Raw genomic sequence first — 23,084 nt, 5'->3', positions numbered from 1 at the left:
TTTATAAACCATTCCCACACCCTTTTAAACCTTTCCCACACTTTTAAAAACACACATAATGTTCTTAACCATTTTCTAAACTCATAAACCTACATAATTTTAGCAGTATACTTATATTGTAGGGTACTGCAAAATCCCACGAAATAGTGAAGAATCCGTGAGAAATAATTTACATTAATATTTTTTGAAAACCCTCAGCGAATAGGCACCTGCTTAGGCAAATTCAGGGACCCGGGTTCAGTCTCTAGCACCACCTGCCATGCTGGGCCCACCCCTGGGCACACTGAGCCAGCAGCCAGGACCCGGCATGGTGGCAAATGCCTCTTACCCAAGCACTGGGGAGGCTGAAAATAGGAGGATCATTATGAGTCTGAGCTGTGTAGTGTAGACCCTGTATTAAATCTTCCCATACAACAGTGAGTCTGGGAAAGTCAGACCCCTAAATAGCAAGGGACTACTGAAATTTGAAAATAGCATCATGTAATACAGTGACCATTGTGTGTGAACTCCTACTAGTTTGTGTAGTGAACTTTTGTATCATTCCTAATGCTGTTTCTTTGTATCACTATTTTGTATTCTTTAAATAATAATAATAATAATAATAATAATAGAAATGGGGATATCTGAGTATTTAGAATCCAGAGATGCTAGTGTTGTGGGTCAGCGTGGGTCCTCGCCTCAAAAATTATGGAGATTAAACCTGGGGCAGTTGTATGAATTTATAGGCAAAGGCTTTAACTGGAAAGTAAGAAAACACTGGGGAGGGCCTCCATCTTGAGAGAGGAAAAGCTGAAGGGGCACAGGTTTGGGGGAGAACACCAAGCTGGTCCCTTAGCCACGGAAAGAGACCAGATTTTATGGGGTTTGTGAGGTGGCTTGGTCATGCTCTCGGTTCTGATTTTGCAGCTCTGGAGAGGTCCCTGGCCATATCCCATGAGATCCCTAGGGAGCAGCCTCAATGTTGCGAAATCTAAGGGGACCTCAGGTTGATGCCAAGACCAGAGACTTCTAGGCACCTATTACAGGGAATAAAAGGTGCTGATAGAACATTGCTGTTTGCCACTTATCTCAGTGTCTCCAGTCTTTTTTTTTTTTTTTTTTAATTTTAGGGAAGGTTCTACAGGGTGTTCAGGGTCTCACTACTAGATTGGACTGTTAGTGGTTCACCTGTTTACAGCCTCCAAAGTGCTGGGATTACAGGTGCACACCACCATGCCTAGTCTCAATTGCTTTCTAACCATGCTCCAGGACAGGGCCGGCACAACAGGTCCAGGGATTGAACCTCCAGCCCCTAATCCACTGAGGTATTTGGCTGGACCTAAAATTTCTGTCATTACTTTTTTTTTTTTTTTTTTTTTTTTTTCAGTACTGGGGATTGAACTCAGGACCCTGCACTTGCCAGGCAGGCACTTATTTTACTGAGCTATCTCTCCTGGGCCCTGATGTCTCCAGTCTTGAAAGGAGACAAGATAGATTGGATAAATTTAGGGCTAATATACTACTTATTACCAGTTTTTAAACAGATACTTTTTAAAGTCCAACCTGCCTACATGCAGAGCTGGATAGCAATAGGGTCTGAAGTATTAAGGTGAGAAGAGAGACAGAAATTAAAGGAAGAGAAACCAAGCTGCTAGTTGTCGTTAGCACCGGGCATCCACAGGCCAAGTAAAGAGTCCCTAGATTTCAGCAGAAGCAGCTTGTAAATCCCTGACTGCCTCAGAAGTAAAACCACAAATCCTGCTCTTGATGAGTGGCAGGTTAAGAGCCCAGGGACACCACTCTGTTCTCTGTCCCTCAGTGACCATCTGCAACTGTTTGATTTTCTCCTCTGGTTTAGTCTTAGCAGTGCTATAGTAGAGGCAAAGTTTTGAGATTGATAAGGTTGTGAGGGAGAATAGAGTGGGCAGAGTGTATAAACCACACTTGCATTGGGAACCAGTCCTGAGTTAGGGCTCAGGAGTATATGCGCTTCTGTCCTCCGAGTGGTCCCAACTATCTCACTGCAAAATATCTTCTCAAATCTGTTTCCACAAAACATTAAAAAAAAAAAAATCCTTCCTTTGACAGTGCTGGAGATTGAACACAGGACCTTTTGCATGCTAGACAGCATATTAAGAAGGAGCTACATTCCCAGCTTCTTTTCTTTTTTAATTTTGAATCAGAGTTCTGTTAAGTTTCCAGTGTGTGTGATCTACCTGCTTCCTGAGTAGCTGGGATCACAGGTGTGCACCAAGGAGTCTGTCTTGAAATCTTACCTTTTGGACTTATTGCCGATACTTTTAAAACAAATTCTCTCAGGGTGTAACACAGTTGTTCCTGACCGCATAGAGAAGTAGTCTGCTGGGACTCAGGAGTTGCCTGTGAAATCCTCGGTGGTGGGCAAGGGAAGCCTCTACCTGCGTCCCAGCCACAAGGATGCAGAACCACAGACTTCCCCTCCAGTCCACATGCCGAGCCTTCCTAGGATTTCAGGGGGTCCCAGCACAAGCTGGGAAGTCTTCCAGCTGGAGCCGTGCGCCTGCCATGTGCTGTCTGTGTCATCCAGTGACTTCGTGTCATTTTCTTAGGCATAGCAATAACCCAAGTGCTCAACAAATTTTCTTGTGAAATAAATTGCTAAGATCTGCATTACTGAAGGGAACTATAGTGGCTGCTTAGGATAAAAGTGTTATTTCCCCTTGGCATGCATATTTGAGAAAATTACTATGTGAAATAACACGGAGACTTGTGTAATTTATCTTCCTCCCTCTCCCTCTCCCTCTTTCCCCCTGCATTCTCTGGGAGCAATTTTCCATGATTGTGCAAAGCAATTTTCAAAATCACACCCTACAAATGAATATATCCTAATGTGTTTGTAAAAAATGGAACTAAAGTCACAAAATGGAAGAATGAGGATAATATTTTGAAATCCAATTTTAGAATAATCTTCCTCGATGACAGAATATTTTATACATTCCCACCTGTTTTGGTGATAAAACAGATCATCAGAAAAACATAGGCACATCTGTATGTGCACAAATACACATGTACATGCATCTAAAAGTCAGATACCCCGTTCTAGGTAAAGTAAAATAAAAGCAAGCAAACAAAAACACTATGTAATTATATATCCATGTAATAAAATTCACAGTGAAGTGACCTGATGTACAAAGCGACCACGACCAGGGCCAGCCAAACTGTGTGGCAAAGTTTTCTCCATTCATGTTTCAAATGGAATAAGCCAATCACAGTCTTAATTTCTAACTCTTTCAATTTAAAACCAATAGATTAAAAGCTGATCACATTTTTGAAAAATTTTGACTAAAACATTGAAATAAATTACTCGCACAGATTGAAATGGCAAGGCTTATTATTTTTGAGAAAGCTAGGGCTTTTACAGATACTTTTGCTGTATATTCATACTGCCTTAAGATTGTGTTTCTCAGGGCCCAGAAGATAGCTCAGCAGCGTATGCGTAAGGTCCTGAGTTCAATCCCTGGTACCAAAGCAAAATTATGTATCTCAATGTGAGCTGGTTTCAAATGCCCGTTTCTGTGATTAACTGACGTCAGACGTATTATAATGAAAGGCAGAGCTTTGCTCCTCTTGCTGCCACCAGAAAGTCAATGTCTGGCTTTTAATGCAACATCCATCTTTGGAAACACTGTTTCCATCCTTTTCTCAGTATTGCTGTCAACGGTATCTGCATTCTTCTGATCCCAGAACCACGCAAGTGTGGAAGCGTTCCGAGCTCTCGGCCTCTCCCTGGCTGCCTCGGTCCCTGCTGGATTCCTCGCTACTCTCGTCTGCAGGAGGAACCTGTCCCTCTGCGCTTTCTTTGCTTCTGCTCATTCTGAAACACTTACTTTTTCCCGAGCCTGAGCTTGCACAGTACCTTTGGCACCCTGCTCTCATAACTTTGACAGTAGGGAGTGGTTTTGTGCAGTTGCTTTTGTGTGTGTGTGTGTGTGTGTGTGTGTGTGTGCAGTTTAAAGAGCCATATCTTCGACTCTGTGAATGGGCATTTTATAATTTGTAATTTACCCCTCAGAGAGCTTTCAATTAGCTATGTATGCACATGAGATCTTCTCATGAATAGCATATATATATATATATATGATGAAAATATTGCTGTTGAAATACAAAAGCTTGCAATAAAAGGCACATCACCATTCATCCCTTGCAGAGCACTTGCCCTTGCGTTGGGCACACTTACCCCACCGTGGTTGCTGCTTCCTGAGGCAGTTCTGAAAGCCCTCCTCTGCGATGTCTTAGGTCGGGCTGTCGTGACTGCCTTGGTGTCCTGAGTTGACTTACATGGTTCTCCTTCATGGTCCTTCTGGCCTTAGAGAGGCGCTGACCTGCATGGTGAGGACCAGGATGTGGCATCGTGGCTCCATGAGCCGGCCTTTCGCTGGAGGGCGCTCAGCAGGAGCAGGCGCTGCGTTTTCTTATCATGTCTTGTAAAGATGACAGACTATTCCAGAACCACTTCACAGAGCGTCAAGAAAATGCATGAGCATGTTGGAAGTGAGGAGGATTCATGGCAATGTGTCTTTTACTGCCTTATTTATTTATTTATTTAATGTATTTAGTACAGGGTCTACAGGGTCTCTCCATGTAGATCAGACTCGTAGTGATTCTCCTGTTTTTAGCCTCCCAAGAGCTGGGATTACAGGCATGCGCCAGCATGCCCAGTCTCAATCGCCGTCTCAGCTTGGCGCGGGGATGGGGCCGGCACAGCACCCTGGGGATTGAACCTCAGCCGCAGCACTGTCTAAGCAGATGCTTTAGCCCACTGAGCTACCTGGGTGGCCCCTGCCATAGTATTTTAAAAACATTCACCACATATTGCAATCAGGCCTTGTATGATTTTATCATCTGTACATCATTTTCTTTTAAAAAATTATTTGTTTATTTGGTACAGCATCTCGCTACACAGCTCCAACTCGTAGTGATCCTCCTGGCTTGGCCTCTCCAACACTATGCCTGGTTTTGGTGGGCAGCTCGGTGTGCCTGAAGTTCTGGGCCCAGCACGACATGTGGTACTAGGAATTGAACCTGGGTCTTTGTGCTTGCTTGGCAGGCCCTGTACATCGTTCTTATTTCTTCTTTTAAGTAAGTCAGCAAGCTCCTCTGCAGTCTATAGAGTCTTTATTACATAAATTGCTGACAGTTAGACCAACACTGATCCTTGAATAAAGCAAAATCAATGAACAGAGAATTAAACAAAATGTGTTAAATTATGCTTATTATTGCCACTCTTTTTGTTTGCAAATTTGGGCTCGCAGAGCAGCGTGCTTTTGCTGTGTTCACTTGCCACGTGAGCCTTTCTGTTGAAAAGACTCGTTGAACATGTAAGAAGCTTTAGAGACCAACTAGTGACAGACCCAGGCAGATTTGTTTCCCAAAGAGCTGCAATGATTACCCTCTCTTTCAGCATCAGGGATCCTAAGTTCTGCCCACTTGCCCTGGTGATTAAAAGGTATTCAAGAAATGAGGCCAGAGAACACATTTCTGTGAATTCAAACTGCATGAGTGATTGAACTAAAAGGGCTCATCTCAAATTCTACCATGGGTAATTTCACTTGGTGGGTAGCCCAGAGATCCTGTGTTGGCCAGTAAAGGACATTTTTATATGCCAGGGCCTGGAGATAGCTGTAGATATTTGCAGCCTGGATTTATGGTCACACTTGTTATTGGAGTCAAGGAAAATATCAGCTCTTTTATTTATGTAGACAATTTCAGACGAAGAAACCTACTCACAATATATTTTGAAGTGTATTTAGGATATAAAAGACAGAAAATACCTTCTAAGAGAAGAAATAAAACAATTTTAAAAAGAAAAAGATGTATGTTTAAAGTAGTTCTCAGTAATATAGTTTATTTTCAATAGTTTTAGTGTGCCATCCTATTCGTCTAATAATTTTCCATTAACTGTCAAATAAGTTAGCTTCCGTTTTGTAGAGGGAGGATTAAAAGAAAGCTGACCAAAGTCAATGAAGCCAGAACTCAGTATACCTAAAATTTAGATGTAGCCTATACAGTCAAGATCAACATGTTTCCATTGCATTGATACTGTTTCTCTTTCTAGAAATATATGACATCATATTTACTCTTGCCATTTTATTACTGTCATCCTCCTGAGAATAAATATAAGCAAGTTCTTCGCTGTAGCCATGTCATGTGGCATTCTGTTGAGTGCAATAGCCCAGGGTGTGCGTCTGTCTTTATTCTAACAGAAATCTCTTTTGAGGTGGTAACTCAGTATGTTTTTATTTTTCTTTTCCTTGATGTTTACTTCCTTGGAGAATTTCTTTTGAAGTTGAACTAGATATTTTACTATATAAGCAACAAGCTAAACAAAACAAATAAGACAAATAAAAATTAGAAAATATTCTTATCCCTCATGCCTTTCTTAGAATAGGACCCTACTTATTTATTCATTTGGCACCCATACATTTTCTTTTACATTAATTATTTTTGCTTAAATATTAGAAAGGTAAGACTTTACCTTTGGCTTCTAGATGACCCAGGGTAGGGTTGATCTGTGCATGTACTGAAGGGTCATCTTCCCTTTCCGTCTGCTATCATTTGTCTTACACTCCTAGCCTCAGATCAAATCCCCTTCCTTCCATTAAAACTGAATGGATCACTCTGGCTAGAAGGATTTAGACCAGCAGAAGGAACAAGTGACTACATTCATTAGCACATTTTCGCCAGTGGATGGTCCCAGGCTTTTCTGCCATCTAGCAATGTCCTGAAGAAATGAATTGTAGAGTTAACAAATTCAATGCAGATGGGGAGAAGAAAGATATTGTCATGAAGGCCTTCATTGTATTTTAGATATTTGTTAGGTCTGCTCTGGATAACAGAGCTGCAGGATATGACCTGAAGGATCTGGGGTGGGCAAATGACTGCAACGCACCATTAAAATTAGCCTGATGCATCTATGCAACTCATCCCAAATCTTGCCCTTAATTTCTACAAGTGCCTACAGCAGATGTATAACTTGGATCATCATGAGATCCTACCTAAGTATTTATATGCATAATTCAAAGTGGTCTTTGAAATATAACACCCTGGATAAAGAAAGTCCTTGGGGTCATCTTAGCAAGAAAGAGTCTTATTGGTAGAGGACTTGAATGGGTTGTTTCATTGTTTTAGTACAGTGATGCCTGGGGTTAAGAACACAGGTAGTTACAACTGCAAATGCATAGCCAAGTTTGCATTATGATGACTTTAGGACTTCTTGAACTTTATAAGACAACTTGAAGCTTGAATACTTTTTTAAAACAGGAACAAAACAATAAAAATGATACAGAACTTCAAGCCAAGATGATAGGAAATTAAAATGGTTAGTTATGTTGTTAGATAACATATTGTTAATCTTCAAAGTAGTGGCTCAGATTACATATATAGGCATGTGTCTTAGTTACTTTTCTTTTATTTCTGGGACAAAATACTCAACATCCAAAAGTAAGGAAGGAAAGGTTTATTTAGCTCACAATTAGTGGAGGTTTCAGTCCATACTGAGCTGGATTTAAGGCAGATTGGCACATGGCAGAGGGTTGCAGTTCACAGTGGTAGAAACCAGCAAAAAGCAAGTGGAGGTGCAGTAACTGTGGCTGCTAGCAAGCCTCTCTCCCTTCCTTCCATTATATGCAGGCTATCTGCCTGAGGGTGGTTGTAGCACTCACACCCATAATCCCAGCATTGGATCATGAATTAATCACAAACTTTAGAAGCCTTCCCCAATGACTGCATGATACTTTGGGGGGACAACTAGATGCAAACCATAACAGCATGCAAAGCTGATTAAGCAATATAAGTACTAACTATTCCTTTCAATGAACCAATAGAAATTAATAGTACAGTTATGTTCAATATCTTGTGTGTATTATTTTATTTTATTTTCCCTTCCTTCTTTTCTCCTTTCCCCCATCTCAGTTGTTCTTTCCTTTTGAGTAGTTTCTTACCCTTTTACTATATCTATTGTACCTTTTGTATCTTATGTACTTGTTCAGTTTCTTATACTAGGGAGATGATACAATATTTATACATGTTGGTCTTACTTATTTCACTTATGATTATGGTCTCTAGTTACATCTAGTTATCTATAAAAACCTCATGTTTATCCTTTTTATAGCTTAGTAATACTCCATTGTATAACAATACCACATCTTTTTTATCCGTTCCTCAGTTGATGAGCATTTTGGTTGTTTCTAAGACTTAGCTATGATAAATTGTGCTGCTATAAACATAGGTGTGCATATATTGCTGTGGTATGATGTTTTCAGTTCTTCTGGGAAAATATCCAGAAGGAGAATAAATGGGTCAAATGGGACCTCTAATCTTACTTTTCTGGGAATCTCCACACTGAATTCCATAGTGGTTGTACCAGTCTGTACACCCACCCACCTTCTCCTAATGGAGAAGGCTTTCTTTTTTCCTACATCCTTGCTAGCAATTTTTATTGCTTGATAATGACCAAGTTTATTCTTTTACTGTCTTTAAATTATTTCCATCAGAATCTAAAATGTCAACAAAGTGGAGACATTAGAAAACAGAATATGTGTTCATTTTGATGCTTTCTTGTAAAGCTTAAGAAAGAAGCTAATAGAGGAGTTCAAGAGTTCAGTATAATTAGGCAGTAGCAGTTTCCATCCTGCTAAACGATCGCCTGCTCTCCTATCTTAGCAAGGTATATGGCCAGAAGAATACAACTAGATTTTCTTTTTTTATTGTATCTATTATATTTTATGCAGAAATTTTCCTTAAATCTTTTATTTGTTGGAAAAAAATCTATCAAGAAATAATTAGTAACCTTGCAGTCACTACTGAAAGTGAAACACTGCACTACATATCCAAACATCTAAAATTATACAGTTTTACTTAAAAATCCATTTGATTAGCTTTACATGAAAATCCATAAGATTTTTATGTAAGCAGAACTTAATGATTATGAGCAAAATCATTTTAGGTAGATCTTGTATCTCGCTTGGATTCTTCTCCTTGTTTTTGCATACAAGGAAACCATAGAAATAGCTTACTGTGACCCCCGTGAATTTTTTGCAAGTCAAAGCATGTTTATGTGTGTGTGTGTGTGTGTGTGTGTGTGTGTGTTCTGTGTATGTACTGTACATATCTCTAGCGTCATTTAACAGCATTGCAGCTGCTGTATTCTTTTCTGACTGAGCCAGATAAGATTGTGCGCATGCCTTCCCTATTGCTGGGTAATCATTAACCTGCCTATCCTTGTGGGCACGCTCCTCTCCTGCTGCACACCAGTGACTTCATTGCAGGCACCAGCTCCCTCTCCTCACTCCTAACTGAATTTGACATTCTTCTTAGCAGTTTTTCCAGACATACTGTAACTTACTTTTGTCAAGAGAATATCTTCCTTTTAATATTTTTCTGGGTAGAAGCTAGAGTTCAGAATTGCTTTGTCATTAGAGCCAATGGTCTGCAATTCACTTCAGTGAAAAATATGAACGGCGCTAGTATCAAATTCTTTACGAGAAAAATAATTCCCTTAGATATGAAATAAATTTGAACCACTGACATAAAGTAACTTGAGAAGTACAGTCTGATTTTCTCTGCCAAGTCTTATTCTTTAAGAACTATATACAAACTGAGACAAAACAAAACAGCACAAATGAAACAAATTAAAATATTTCTAATTAAATTATGAAATTTATATTTTTATTAACATTTGTTATGGATTAACTAGTGAAATTCTCTTTGCTCAATGTAGGAAAATGAGATGTTTGTAAAATCTTGGTTAAATATTCAATAAAGGAAAGGTATGCCCAACAGAACTCCCCAAAATACCATCTCAAAGGACTGAAAATATTGTTGACTTTTTCAGTCTCTTCTCATGCCATGAGCCAGCAGCTGGGGAGGAAATGCAGACTGCCTTTTCTCTCTGCTGTGCTGTGGTCTGTCTCTTCAATTTCTCTGCAGGCTCCAACTTTCCTTTCAGATCTTTTCTGGGTAGCAGGGATGCACCCCCCTTCTTCTTTTCTTTTCCAAGTTGTTATTTTCCAGCGTCTGGATCCTGGATCTTGGACAGGTTGATTTGCTGATGCTTATGGTTCCACCATCTTCCCAGAAGTGCTCCTATTATTGACCTTTCAAGATGTTCTTTATGAATATACTTCACGACATAGGCTAATTTATATGCTTAAAAACCTCCAAATCAAAATGACAAATATTACAACACCTTCATTAAAAGCCATCAAACATTTGATCAAAGAAAACATATATTTAAAACTTTTTATGAGAAGTGTGCATTATACTTCTTCTATAACTTATTAAACCACACCACCAAGAGTGATGACCAAATAAAATAAAATAAAATAGACAAAGACTAGAGCTTAAAAGCAAATAACAAACCTCTCCCCCTCCAAGTCTGCCATCAACTATCATGTTGAGATAGAACCAATCTGTATTCTCTCCCATTGTTAAGCAAACAACAAGGAATAACCTCTAATGGGGTTAGGGGATGGAGGGTGGTTGACAGCTTCCTAGGAAAGTCTCAGCATATTGTGGAAAAGGGACTCACTGACTTAGAAAGAAGCCTCATGATTTGTCAATATTTTGAACACTGTAAAATGGGATCAACAATTTAATATCTGCTCTAAATATACTTCCATCATCTTTTCTAAGCCCTACTCCTGTATCTCATTGGCTCTGCTCCCTCTTTGCCCCAGTCATGCTTAATTTCCTAGTCTGAAGGAATTATGGGTAAAGTCAAGTTATCCATCTCTTGTGAGCCTTGGACCCACATCTCTGGTCAGCCAGGTTTTTGTATACCAACCATTTCTATCTTAAATATTTGACTAGAATTGGCTTTTGCCTGGTTAGAAACCACTGTCTTATTTTACTATAATTTTTGCAATTTTAGATAGTTAGGTACATCTTATTTTGCGTAGTTTTGCACATGGACTTACTCAGAAATGTTTTCCAACAGTGCTGGACTGTAACACAGTATAGTTTTGTGATGAGCCAGTCCTCAAAGTTTTAACACTATACCATAGGCAAATGGACATAAACCATTTTGTGGCCTTTCTAACCTGTTGAAACTTAATAGTCAGCATCTATGAGTTTTGGTAAATTATAACTGATGTGTGTGTGTGTGTGTGTGTGTGTGTGTGCATGTGTGTGTGTGTTGGGAACAGGTAGAGGGAAAAACTGAGAGAAACTAAAATGTACCATTTGGACATTGTACAAATTAACCTTTTAAAAAAAATGCAAGTCACCCTAGCTTCCACAAAAACCAGTGTTTTCATTGATTTTGGTTAAAAAGAGTTATTATTATTTTACAAACAGTGGAAGCACACAGTAGAACTGGTATAAGTCATAGCCGTCATTCTCTCTTTATCTAAATTCTATGCAGGATTACTTTCTCTAGGAATTTCCACTCATGACTCACCAGATTCCATTTGCCTATTTCAGTCATGAGGATTCTCACTCTTGAAGCATGGTGATTATGACTGGGTGGTTCTAGTTCTTAGAAAAATAGATCGCATTTCTGGGTAAGAGAGCTTTCCTCCCAGTATTACATGTCCCAGCTGACAATCTTTCTCACCTTCAGGAACCAATGGCTCCTCGCTCTCAGCTCTCTCTTACCTCTAATTTTTAGTTACACAAACTTTTCAATTATATGTGTTCAGCTACCTCACCGTTGTGTTACTGAGAGACACTCCCACTGTTTTGCACTCACCAGATGGTAATTAAGCATCTACTTCGAGCCAGGTAGTGTGCTCAGTGCAAGGATTTACCATCAGTTGTGGCGGGATCTCCTGTGAGAGCACACAGTGAACCCAGGGAGTGGTGACTCCATTGGAGAAAAATGTGTGCTGAGACCTGAAAGAGGGGGAGGACTCTTGCAGACAAAGACAAAGGAGGGGCAGTAGCCTGGGAGCTGGAGAGGATTACAGGTTCAAGGAAGGGAGGAAAAGGGCTCACCTGAGGGAGCCCGTGGGTCATCATGCAGAGGCTGTGGTTCTCTCGGTGCCACGCTGGAGGGCATTGTAAACATTTTTAAGGAAAATTAGGAACCACAAAAGAGCATTAAGTAAGAGGGTACACATGCTCAGATTTCATGCTAAAAATGTCCCTCAGGCAGCAGATAAGGAATGGATAGAGCAAGGCTGCAGACAGGGAGCATTAGTGGACTTGATAATTTATTGGATGGAGAGCGGGAAGGTGATGATAAGAAAAAACTAGGTTAAGGGTGCAGATCCTGAAGGTTTTCCTCATAAAGCAGAGCACTGCTTGGGGAAGAGTGGGAGAGGCAGCGAGTGGAGGAGGGAACACAACACTCTAGATATGGTGGCGAACACAGCACACACTCTAATTCCACATGAAATATTCATAATGTTCCTGGAAGTGATGCATCAGTAGCGGAGCCACTGGTATTAAAACTCAATTTACTAGAACCTTTTTAGAGCAAGCACAATGTACTTAGGAAAAAAAAAAGATATGTTTGCTTAGTAATTATTACTTTGAAAATGTTGGCCATATGTCTAATATAGACTCAGTGTAACTACGTGGAAATCAATTACTGCCCTTAATCATGAAAAGAATTATAATTAGGCCTATTTCTGCAAGCAGTGAAGATTAATTACTCACATCGACTCGCATCTACCACACTGCCATGGGTGTTACCTGCTCTGATGGTAAGGGCGTGTCCTGCGGCCCCAAGGAAAAAGCTGAGTCCAGATTGAACGACCTCAGTTTATGCATGCCGAAAGCCCAGCAGGGACACATTGTTTTGTTCTTCTCTGATGAATTTTATATCTTCTTCATTTTTAGATTTTAGCAACATGAGCCTGTGTGGCTGAACATGTTTTCCAAGTATGGGTCTTAGAAGTGTCTAGGTCAGAAGGATCACAGTATCTCAAACTGCAATAAAAGGATTTGTGATACTTTGTAAAATATACACGCTTTATATGGCTAGTGTTATTTACACTATTATTTTCAGGTTTTAAATTCAGGCCAAATTGATTCTAACATCCACTTTGTCATTTCCTCTTGTTCTCAGTTCCTTCAAGCCAAACCTTTAAAACACTTATATTTCTCTCAGGGTATTGTAAAATAATCAGAAGATGTAAACTTTGGAACCAAAACAGGCATAGGTTTAAGTGCCACTTGCCAGTCCTGTCACTTTAGGTAAGTCTTCCTTCCTTTATGAGCTTCAGTTTGTACCCAAATAAATTACCTAACAATATGTGCTTTATGGAACAGTTTTGGAGATGAAGATAATAAGAGGGCCGTTTGGCATTTACAGCGTCACAGTGTTAGTGCCAATAGTAGTAACAGTAATTAAAATATTAAGAATTTGGAATGTTGAGACAAAGAAACTATTCTCTTTCTTCAGTTGGAAATCCTGTCGACATAATCATATTACTTATTAGCTATGCTTTAGCAATTGAGGTATGAGGAGTCCTCCAAATACCATGGATTGAAAATTTAAAATTAGTGCTTTGACAATCAGTGAAAGGAAATTTGGACAAATTTCTATTATTATTGTCTATAACTTTGTTACATACAATAGACCTGGGGGTGTCTGCAAATAGGCTTGGTTATGAAAGCTTCAACCTGCGGGCTTTGGTCTTCATCGGAACTCCTGAAAGCCCCCCAAAATAGTTGCCTGTGGATGTCTAGCCTCAGAACAAGGATTGAATGAAAAAGTAACACATTGGGTCTAAGCAGATCTATGCAAGTAGTCCAGACTGTCACCCAAACAGTGATACTTGTGACAGTGTCTTCCTCTTTGCCGAAACACACTGGTTCTGAGGATGAAGGAATCGTCATTGCTGAATATGATGGCAATTACGAACAAAGTCACGTGTACCGATTGAAAGGTTTGCTTTAAATTTTCTAGGCATCTTTTCTGGACAATCTGTTCTTTTGTGAATAACAGCCTTGCATTTGAAGCAGTTTCCTTTTGAAGGCCTGATGTGTTCAAACATGCATGTGAAGTCACATTGCATTATGAGTGAAACATCAAATCCAGACCCCACCCTGCATGCCAGCCATTATTGAAGTATTTGTGATATACAAAAAAAAAAAAACAAAAAAAAAAACAAAAAAAAAAAACGAAGATAATGTAGTTCATATTCTTGGGACTATTAGCTTCGTGTTGACCTATTATATAGCTCCTAAGATTTTTAAGTAGATTCAGTATATGCAAAAATATTTCAATGGCCAGGGAGGTAGCTCAGCAGCATAAATGCCTGCCTGGCAAGCACAAGGTTCTGAGTTTGATCCCTGGTACAAAAAAAAAAATCAAAATAGAAAAATAGAAGTCAGCATTTTCATACAAATCTATAAAGTAACGCCAGCTCAGTAATGCCTCCACATTTGACAACTCCAACAATTTATAGTTAGAAACAAGTTATACTTAGTGTGAGAAGTGAATGCATTGTCATATTCTTGGTGTAATATGGCCAAGGTACATCAGCAAAGAGGGTCAGAATCCATCCTTCAAAGGATGCTTTTATTTATAACATTGAATGATCATACTCACTTTTTTACAGTCATGTTTTTTATTCTAGTCTTGATGGTCTGCTGTCAAAGAGAAACACAAAATGTGTTATTGTGGTTATGTTCCTTTGAAGTAATTAGGCAGAATAAGAGGGTTTTGGTGCCAGAGAAATGTGAATTTAGACACCCATTTTAGTAGTCATCAAAGTATCACCATTGGAAGAAAGTTGATGTAATTTCCTTAAAACACATTTTCTTCCTCTGCAAAATGATGCAGTACTATCTGAGTTCTGTAAATACTAAATGAGCATTAGGTAATATAATAATAGAGTTATTAGCACATGGTAATTGCCTAGCAAAGGGGTTTGTTTTTCCTTTCATTTTAAACATAAAAGCTAATAGAACAGGCATAATTTTTACAGATAACTATGTATACATTTGTAAAAGCAACTGATGTTTTGACTTTTGTCAGTGAAAGACAGCAATGTTATAGCTTCTATAAACCACAGGCACTAGAGTGTCAAATAACACATTTAATTTTGCTTTTGTTTCTGATGATAAGCTTAGGGGGTCTGGACTCCTGATTCTGTGGTCTACTTAGCTATTTAACTCTATTAGCTACTTAACTATGGTTAGACATCTGTTTAAGCTTGTGTAGCTTATAAAGTCTGGGCCCTAAAATAATAAGTTTGTGTAATTCATTGCCAAATTTCCAATTACAGAATGAAAGTTGCAATCTCACTTTCATCCGAGATCCAAAAGAATCCTTGTCATCACAAATACATGATAGCATAAAGTTTACTCATCTTGAAGAGAGAATCTCCTTTGAAGTATTTGCCAAATTATTTGGAGCCTGGCAGGTTTTACAAATTACTCAAGGCAGATTATTTTGAGTGGATCAATAACATGTATTAGACATTTACTTACTAATTCATTTATTTAGTATCAATTTACAATGAATTTATATGATGATTAAGGAAAACTACTTTACTAGAAACACATACATATATGTGCATATATAAAATCAAGAAGTATTAATACATTTGAGCTAATCGTTTGTTGTCTTGAGTGAGTCTATCTTTTCATATTATTGAAATCATTGTCACATGAATGTTTTTCTCCGTTCACCCTTACTTTCATATACATTATTAAAAACATTTCTATTAAATTTTCACTTTATTTCTCATACAGCTTTAGGTGGGTGTGTAAACAAAAATGAGTGCGTTCAGGAAAAGTTAGCAAAACTTGCTTCCAGCCTCGGAATTCCGTGACCCCGGGCCAGACTTTAGTGAGTGTGCTTACTGTGACCCTCTGCACAGCAGCATGTACCTTACCCCCTTCCACACCTTCTCTTCACAGAGCACAGGACCACAATCTGGCCTTTGAACAGGAACATTTAAAGAATTAATCAGTTGTAGCCATGAAGAAAACAACATGCCCACTCTTGGGAAACGCGTTGTGCTGAACTTGTATGAAGAGCCGTTAATCACTATTTTGTTCTCTCTGATATGGAAGCTTCTTTGTGTTCTGTCAACTACAAGAGAAATAAGCTAAATGGGATAAGCAGCACTGTCCAGGGCAAAATACACAGATACACTTCCACATGTTTCTTTTGCTTTTCCCAGAGGATGCACTGTTCTCATAGAAATAATCAGGCTGCAAATCCTCTGCTAGGCTCACAAGAGAAGAGTGACACAAAATCTTTAGATTTCTAGGGTAAGTCAATAAAGGGAGAAAAACTTCTTTTCTTGCACTACTAAACAATGTGCTATTTTTTGGTGAATGATGATTATTCTAACTAAATGCCAGTGAAAAGGACATAGTGACAACTCCAGTTATAGGTCACGTTTTTTGATACCTTATGTGCATTTTGACTAATCAGTAGTAGTCATTTCTATTGATTCCCCTCATATTTTATCATTTATCTGTATGGTCCTATCTTCTTAAATAGTTAAAGAAAAAGGTGAACAGCAATATGAAAAAATAACTTCGTGCTGCAAAATCCTTGGCTATAATGATCAATCTAGATTAAGCCAAACCAAATGTATTAATAGCGTAACTACCGAGTTCCATGTCTATGCTGCGTGTGTTTGCATGTAGGAAGTCTCCAGGAGTTCATCAATGCACTGGCAAGCTAGTTTAGAGAAACAAATGGAGAAAATTAAAGTTGTTAATAGAAACAAGAAATAGGAGTTACAGTAAGAAGAGATGACTCATTGTTGAATGAATGAGGCTAATACTAAATGCTGTCAGAGTTCAGGGGAATAAGAAACCCAAAGTAAACTGATGGTTATAGAACTGAGTGTATAAAGGAGTTAGAGTTTTACTCTACAACTAACTTACTAGAAATCACTGAGGAAAGACTGTGTAAGGTGTATATTGTTCTTCTCAATCAAACTAGAAATCACTGATTCTCTGGTATAAACTGAGAAAGTCAGGAAAGTAAAACAGGAATCCAAATGTAATAACCAAGATATTGGGGGACCTGGAGGAGGCAAATCATTTTGTAGTGAACATGAATTTAGTCACAAATATAAATGAGATGGTTTTATAGCCACACTATCACACATGGCTGTAGTGTACGGAACATGTTTTGCTGAGATATTATTAAAACTATATGTTGTGACAAAATGCCGACACGCAAGCACTCAGTGTGAAAAATAACAAACAAATGATAAAATGATTCTTTTAAAGAGTAAAATTTTATATGACTGCAGATGCAACATAGGTTTCTTCAGTCTTACCAACTTCGGGATATCTACATGGTCTCATTTATCGTAATCCTTGAGGCCCCTTTTTGTGGTAGGTGTCACCTGCGAACATGCGCCTTCAGGCCCCATGCCAAGTGCTTTCCCTCGCTTCACACATTTTCAGGGTCCTTTGGGTGGAGTGTCACATGGGAACCACCTCCAATCACTTTTACTTCCTGTCGGGCACAGTGGGAGCTGTCTGAAGCCGCAGTCCTGAGTTTCTCAGTTTGTGGGTGCTGTCCGACCTGGGCTTCCAGGCGTGATTCCGCTTTACATGGTATTGGGACCAAAATGACCTTTTTGGTTTCAGCTCATCACAACAGCCAGAAACACTTACTGGCAAGTTTATTAGAGTATGGCGAGCTGCCCCATGTTGAATCACAGCTCTCTCCCCCATTTTTGGAAATGAGTACAGAAAACTTAAACAATGGCTGTGGCAGTTAGAAATATAGCAGATCAGTGGTTGCTTTGTCTAGACACAAACTCTGTATTCTTAAATCTAGAATTTTTATAAATGACATCCATATCCATAGACATTATTGAAAGAAGTTCTTGCCATAAGATCTAGAAGCTTACCAAGTCAACGAAACAATAGTAAATAAAAATTCCTTGCTGCACCCGCCCCGCCCCTGAGTGCTACAAACAGGGAACGAGTCCAGGAATGGTGGCCCATGCCTGTTATTCCAGTGCTGGTGAGGCTGAAAATAGGAGGATCTCTATGAGTCCGAGCTGCATAGTGAGACCCTGTACCAAATACATTAAAAAAGAAAGAAAGAAAGAAAGAAAGAAAGAGAAAAAATTCCTGAACTGAAGTCAAGATTGTAAGCTAATTTAGCAAAGTTCTCCTAAAAGCTACCAATAGTCTATAGATCCATCTGTGTAACAGCAACTGTGGTACATCAGGTACAAAGGCCTTAGTGGACTAAGCGCTTGCTTAGAAATCGGGAGGATCACTACAAGTCCAAGCTGCGTAGTGAAACCCTTCACACACACACACACACACACAAAACAACATCAGATACATAAAAAAAAGAAAAAGATGTTCAAGGAACAAGTTTACTGCAAATATGAGCATTTTAAGCTTTAAAGAGGTTTGTTTTATATTTTTGAAATTTAGCATTGGTGTCTCATGAGACAAGTAGTTTTCAGGTTAGACTATGAGATTCTTGACAGTCTATGGAATTACTTAAAGAGCCACAGTGCCCTATGTGGACTTAAAGTAGTATTATTTTCATTTCTTTATTTGCTAAACTTTTAAAATTTTTTAATGTGATTCATTGACTGAAAGATCTGAAGCAAATAGACTATATGTTTTCATTCCCACATAATTATTGCATAAAATCAGTGGAAAGAAAAGTAAGGAGGGTAATATCTTCAGTAGGAAGAAGTGATTAGACAAGTTTATAAATTCTGCTTTTCTGGGTAAAGAATGAGATGTACTATGTAACCTGTACTTTTCTGTCTCTGTAAGAACCACATGAGAATGGTTTTTTTTAGAAATTCTTCTATTTTTTTAATTTTTAAAGTTTATTTGGTACAGGGTCTCACTGTGCAGCTCAGACGCACAGTGATCCTCCTGTCTCAGCCTCCCCAGCACTGCGATTACAGGTGTGGTCCATCATGCCCAGTTTCAGTGGCCTGCATGGCATGCGTTACTGGGGATCAAACCTGGGTCCTTGAGCTTGCCAAGCAGGCACTTAGGCCACCAAGCTATCTTCCCAGCCCAAGGACAGTTCTCAACCATGATGAGCTGAAGGATAAACCTAAACCCTTAGAAAGGTGCAAAGTAGAGGTGGTCCTCTGAGGCTTACCTCTCTGAACACCAATTGCATCCGTCTTCCAAAGAGCCTCAGAAAAATAACCACACATCTTCCCAACATGTCATTTCTCCTCCATCCTTAATTCTTTTTCTGTTTTCTTCTCTTTCCATAAGATTTCCTAGACCTGATCCTTTCTGGTGCCCTCTCTTGCCTGACTTTCTTCTGCCCTTTCACATGGGGAAGAGCTTGTATCTTGACAAGAGACCTCCTGCTCCAAACTTGGCTGACCCCTTCCACCTGGGTCTCTCTGGATTTTTATGACTCAGCTTTTTAAAGGTGGCTCTGACTATTTTTTCATTCTATTAATCACTGAAGGCACTTTAACTTGGCTGTCACTAACTTCTTCTCTTTAAGGTTTATTTATCCAAATAAAGTCCCTCTTCTGTGTTTGTCTGTCTTTTGAAAAGGCTGACAATTCCCTCCATGAAATTCCCTCCAGCTTCAGCTTGTGTGGATTGCACGCCTGCCTTCTCACCCACAGATTTAGTGGTTTCTCTTTGTCAATATTGTTGCCTGGTGACCCTTTGTCTCTATACCTTCAATAAAAGGATTGTCCCAAGGCCCAAATATTTACTCTTTACACTGCTTCAGAATTAGTGTCCTGAACAGCATGGCTCTCACTTCCTTCTCTGTCATTACCCAATCTGCATCTTTTCAGCTTTTGAGAAATTAATAACTGTTTCTTACAATATTAATGACTATTTGTTTTGGAATTTATTTATTTATTTTTAAGAGTAGAATATATTTATTGGGGGAAAGAAAACTTCTGTCCGAGAAAAGAACAGAAGGGGGGACCTTGAGCGGGTTGTCCCCAGGAAGCTATCTCTTGCAGGGACTTTTATAAAGCAAAACCATGTGATGAGGCGAGTCTAAGGTGGTGGAGAACACAGGAACTCACTTAGGTGGGCATGAAGTGGGACAAAACTATGGTCAAACACTGAGATTACAAGCACCATTGCTCAGATAAAATTGATTAAGTCCAGGACCAAATGAGAAAGTGAGTCACATAGCAAGTGGGCATGAATACAGGACTGGGTGTCTTTCTGTTGGGGGTTGGGTTAGTGATTCTTTTGGGGTCTTTCAAGGTGATTGATACTTATTTAGAATATCAATCCCTGATTGGTTTGGTATTAACTTCATAGCAATTACTGAAAAGAATTTTCCAGATTGCATTCACAAAGCTCAGAGATGATCATCCAAGATCATATAATCCCTGCAAGTCTGGGAGTTGCACTTGTTTGCACATTTTATACTCCTCTTACTTTCCCATGTCTTTCACTTGCATTTACATGAAGTGCTCTTCTATAGAGCTGTATAATACTCCTCCTTCCAGTGTTGTGAGGTAGAAAGATCATTTACTCTTATAATTTTTTGTTTTAAAAATAAGGAATCCTGTGCCAACCAAATAGCTCAGGGGATTAAAGTGCCTGCAAGTAGGTGTGGGGGGGTTCAATCCCTGAGCCTGCTGTACTGGCCCTGCCCCCAGGACATACTGAGATGGTGATTGAGACTGGGCGTGGTGGCACACACCTGTAACCCCAGCACTTGGGAGGCTGTAAACAGGTGGATCACTGTGAGTCTGATCTAGTAGTGAGATCCTGTAGACCCTATAGACCCTTCCCTAGAATACAAAAAATAATTTAAAAAAAGGGAATCATGTTTTTGGAAACCTAAATGTATTTTCTAATTGGTAAATACTAGAGTTGCTTCTTAAATAGAAATTTTGAGGTACTAAATCCACTTTTCCTTCTATTCATCATTTTAGGGCATGGGCATATTTCTCTATCCATGACTTATTTCATGAAAGTATGCTTTATGTAGTTCAATTTATAAATTTATAAGTTTATGAAGTGAATGAAATTTTTCTGTGTGTTATGGAGAGCTGCTCATTGTTGATGGTATTTCCACTTTAAAATAACTTTATTAAGAAATATGGATTTCCTAAAACACATTTTTAACTGGACTTTTTTTCAGCACAGGATCAAACTCGGGGTGCTGTGCTTGCCAGGGAGGCACTTGTGCCACTGAGCTCTCTCCCCAGCCCTAAAACACATTTTTAAATTTAGACTTTTATGAAAGCAAATTTGTAATTTTTAGTGTCTTCATAACTTTAAAGTTTTCCTGGGGCTTGGGATGTGGCTCAGTGGTATTGGTCTTGCTTTGCAGACACAAGGCCCTGGACGCCACCAAAAAATAAATTGAAAAGTAAGAATTTTCTGGGATATTTCTGGCATCTGAACCTGAATGGAATCTGAAAAAAAAATCATATATATTCATGAAATAGTTTTGAAATTAATTTTAAAAGATTCATCCTACCAGGTATACTTACATTATAAGTACAGTAAAATTACAGATATATTTTGGTAATTTTCCAATGGTGGTAGCGTGTATTTTACTGTGATAAAGTCCAGACAGTCTCATATTTTTGTAATTGGTGAAAGCCCAGTGACTCGGGAAGAGAGGAGGCCGCAGAAACCAGAACTGAGCCTGGGGAGAGAGAACATAGGAGCTCAAAAAATGCTAGGGGGAGATTTGTAATAATTCAAGCACGTGCATCATATCACCAACTGAATAAATGTTCATCATTGTTGTAAGATTTCAGAGGGCTGAAGAGATAGCTCAGCGGCATAAGCACCTGCCTGGCGAGCACAACAGGCCAAGATCAATCCCTGGCACCACACGCCACGCCACCCCCACAACCAGATGTGGTGGTGCACACCTGCAATTCCAGGGCTGGGGAGGCTGAGACAGGAGGATCAGTATGAGTCTGAGCTGTGTAGAAAGACTGTGTTGGAGCCGGGGAGATGGCTCAGTGATATAAGCGTTCCCTGGCAAGCGCAAGGGCCTGAGTTCAATCCTCGGTTCTGCAAAAAAAAAAAGAAAGAAAGAAAGAAACACTGTGTGTCAAACATACACAAAAAAAAGAGAGAGAAGAAAAAGAAAAGAAAAGAAAGAAAAGATTTCAGAATCTCCAACACAAGAAAAATGATCATTTTTCTCTGCCTTTTAAAAACTACTTGGGGCCAGCGAGATAGCTCAGCAGTCTAAAGCTCCCGCGTAGGCAAGCACACAGGGACCATGGATCAATTGGTTCAATCCTCAACACCACAGGCCATGCCAGCCCCACCCCAGGACAGGCTAAGCCGGCCACAAAAACCGAACACAAAACGAAACTGTTCCTTCGGGTAAGAAACATGCACTAGAAGTGAGCTAATTAGGTAAAAGAAGCTAAGTAAAGAGGTAACTGGTAAGGTCTGAAAAGTATCGAAGAGCTATTTGTACTTTTCCACTCGATAATGACATTTGATGGGCCGAGTAGGCAATCACTTTTGTCATCAGAGCTCCTCCTCTGTGCAAGGTAAGTGCTGAATTACCCTCTCTAAGCGCAACAGTCTCAAACAGCAGTAGGAGAGGAAACCACACTGGAAACCCTTAGAGTTAGAAGGCGACGCGAACCATGAGGTGGTGTGTCAGTGAGGAACTTACAGATCCATGATACAGATCCGTGACCTGTTTTGTTTTGTGCAGAGTCTCACTACACAGCCCACATGAGTAGCGATCCTCCTGCTTCCTCTCTGCAGTTTTGCTTTACATTGTATTTTCATAAGATGTGTTGAGTAGAAGGAGTATCCAGTGGTGTATCCAGTTCATTTTTGCTATTATGTAAATTAAACAACTGAGTGAATTAAGGCAGTCTCTTCCACATGTTGCAGAAAATATATCGATGAAAAAAAGTTTTGGTTAATATTATCCTCACACTCAGGTGAGTTGACATTTCTAATGAAATTCCAAACGTATTTGTGGAGCAGGAGCAATGTGCTGGATTCCGGGTGGAAATCGGAGATAAGCGAAGTAAAACTTACCAGTCTGGGTAAAAACAATTTAATAAAGCTACCTTACACATTCTCTCTCCCCAAAATTTAAAAATCATAACATTAGTAAAATAAAATGATAAAAACTAGCAGCCCCAAAAGGAGCAACAGAGTAAAATATCATGACAAATGGCATCAAAGAAAGATAGGTGATTTTTGTACAAATC

The 23,084-nt window shown here is 39.3% G+C and overlaps 1 protein-coding gene and 1 pseudogene across 1 annotated transcript in view; one reads left to right on the top strand and one right to left on the bottom strand.

Annotated features, from left to right (window-relative positions):
• Positions 1 to 23,084, top strand: part of Ppp1r1c (protein phosphatase 1 regulatory inhibitor subunit 1C) — a 176,367-nt gene that overhangs the window by 61,305 nt on the left and 91,978 nt on the right. The window lies entirely within an intron of this gene.
• Positions 1 to 23,084, bottom strand: part of LOC105741830 — a 36,044-nt pseudogene that overhangs the window by 642 nt on the left and 12,318 nt on the right.

Source organism: Octodon degus, unplaced genomic scaffold (genome assembly GCF_000260255.1).
Source record: "Octodon degus isolate 3935 unplaced genomic scaffold, OctDeg1.0 scaffold00025, whole genome shotgun sequence".
Lineage (NCBI taxonomy): Eukaryota > Metazoa > Chordata > Mammalia > Rodentia > Octodontidae > Octodon > Octodon degus.
Note: the sequence above shows the minus strand (reverse complement) of the source record. Positions and strands in the feature narration are given on the sequence as shown.